Genomic DNA, 3,030 nt, shown 5'->3' with positions numbered 1-3,030 from the left:
TTTTGAAGGTTCCCAAGTCGTATCGGTTCGGAAAAACCGCCGACGAAAGCTGGTTCCACAGAGTGGTTGTGCGAGGCAGAAAATGTCTTAATAATCGCGCTGTTGTGGATTTTCGGACATCTAGGTGATGCGGGTGATATTTGGAATTTTGACGAGATGTCCGAAGGTGAAATTCAGCTGCCGGGATTAATTCGAACAATTTCTCGGAAAATTTTGACTCCCCTTGAAAAATTCTGTAGAAGATGCAGAGCGATTTAACATCTTGTATAGTCTTAGACGATGGGCTGACGTGAAATACTGTCTTGCCTTGCTGGGCACACCGAGCTTTTTTGATGCCAATTTGACTTTGCCTGCAAGTATGTATACCCAATATGTATATTACAATAATATTTAAAACGCTCGCGGATACAATACTATTTTTAAAAACCAATGTAGTATGTCTTCGTAATATATTAAAATAAGATAAGCTAATACGATCTTATTTTAGGTACATATTACTTTGCATAGATACTATATAAATTAAAGAATAGGTTTAGCTTTTATGTCTTAGTTTGTTCGTTAATTTAAAAATATTTTATATATAAGTATAACTGACGATTACTGGGATAGATAAGTAGACTTGGAGGAGGCACCACCGTGCTAACGTTCACTTCGTATCCGTGTTGAAATAAACTTTAAAAATAAAACAGTGCATAAAAACAGTAGAAAAGCGATAAATCTTATATATTACGAGTTAATTCACCCGGAAAATATTAAAAATATGGTGAAAAAATGACAATTCCAGTGATTTTGAAGACAAAGTTCCAGTGTCGGTCTATCAGACTACTCTAGTGAAAAGTGAAAAATTTACGAATAAAAAAAAAGTTATAAAACTGGTCTCCGCGTATATGGTGTCAACAAGAACTGTATATATCTTGAGAACTATATATTTTTGAGTGAAACATTAATATTATAACCTCAAAAGTGGTTGTTGATGATTCATTGTCAATACAAAAACGTCAAATCATCCATCGATCAAGAATTCATAAAGCGCCATCTTACGGACAACGAGAGAACTAGGATGGATAACGAAGCCCAGCAGAAACCCTACGAGTCTACTTAATATTGCCACACATCATCAGAGGGCGCTAAACACAAAATGAACGAAATAAAAATATGTTAAGAAAGATGCAAGAAGAAATGAGACAGCAAAAATTAGACATGGTAGCCATGAAAGAAGACATTAAAAACGCAATCAACAATAATATAAATGAGAAATTTAAGAGTTTGGAAAACAAAAACTTACAACTTGAGCAAAAATTGGAAACACAAAAATTATCAATCGAAAATTTTGAAAGGTTCAGTAAGAAAAAAAACCTACTGTTATTTGGAGTTGAAGAGCGAGATATTAGCTATCAAGATTGGGAGAAAAAAGCTTTAGATATCATAAATAACATTTTGAACATCAAATGTGAAAAGCACTACATAAAATCCGTGAGAAGACTTGGAAAAAAAAGCGATAAAATCAGACCTATTGTAATTACTCTGCTTACTATGGGGATGAAAATAGAAATACTAAAAAGAATTTGGAAAAAACTTCCTACTATATAAAAGAAGACTTCCCATTAGAGGTGCTCAAAAAACGAAAAGAACTCCAAGGAGAAGTAGAGATGCTGAAAGAACTAACGAGAAAAGCTATAATAAAATACAACAAAATAATTTTACTTAAAAACAATAGAAAACAGTATCCAGAATGACAAAAAACTCAAAATAAAAAAAGGAACCTATCAGAATCTCCAGAGACGGCAACAAACACAACAAACTTTATGAACATAGAAAAACAAAATCAAAAACAACCTGCTAAGGTAAACAAGACTAAAAACATAAACAATTATATCCTAAAGAAACCTACGCTCACATTACCAGGCAAGTCCCAAGAAAGCTCTCCTAACCAAAATTCAAAATAGCAATTAACGCCGCCTTCTCCCAAAACGGCTTGTCACCGCGGGAGCTCTAGACTATAACCCTCCAACATGCCAACAATCAGATCTTTACAAACAAAACCTTTACATTTGTACATACAATGTAAAATCCCTATTATTACCGTAAATAATGACATTGCTACAATACTCTTTAGAGAACATTAAATATGACATTATTGGACTAGCAGAAATTAGAAGAAATGGTAATAATATTATATTAAATCGACCATATACATACCTTAGATCAAATAATTGAAAAATATATAGAATACCAGAAAAGAGCATATGTTAACTACGCGAAAGCGTTCGACTCTATCTCGCATAAGAGTATGTGGGACGCATTGCAGCATCAGAACCTTCAATCTACATACATTAATATTATCAAGGATATAGGAAAAAGCACAAGTCGGGTTAAATTGAACAGACTAGGCCCAGAATTTAATATTCGTAGAGGCGTGAAACAGGGAGACCCGCTATCACCAAAAAATTTCATTGCTGTCCTACAAAATATAATGAAAGACCTAGACTGGGATCAAAAAGGAATAAATATAGATGGGAATAACCTCAGTAACCTGAGATTCGCCGACGATATACTATATCGTGCTAAGTCATCAAAACAACTTCAGGAAATGCTGATAGATCTAAGCGCTGCTAGCGAAAATATTGGGCTACAACTAAACACCTTAAAGATAAAGAAAGCCACTAAAGATACCACAATAATAAACCAAACAACAATGGAATTCGTAGAAAGCCGAGATGGCCCAGTGGTTAGAACGCGTGCATCTTAACCGATGATTTCGGGTTCAAACCCAGGCAGGCACCACTGAATTTTCATGTGCTTAATTTGTGTTTATAATTCATCTCGTGCTCGGCGGTGAAAGAAAACATCGTGAGGAAACCTGCATGTGTCTAATTTCAACGAAATTCAGCCACATGTGTATTCCGCCAACCCGCATTGGAGCAGCGTGGTGGAATATGCTCCAAAACCTTCTCCTCAAAGGGAGAGGAGGCCTTTATCCCAGCAGTGGGACATTTACGGGCTGCTAATGCTATATATATCTTGGAAAAC

This window comes from Vanessa atalanta, chromosome W, assembly GCF_905147765.1.
Source record: "Vanessa atalanta chromosome W, ilVanAtal1.2, whole genome shotgun sequence".
NCBI lineage: Eukaryota > Metazoa > Arthropoda > Insecta > Lepidoptera > Nymphalidae > Vanessa > Vanessa atalanta.
The sequence above is the reverse complement of the archived record's forward strand: the minus strand, read 5'-3'. Positions refer to the sequence as shown.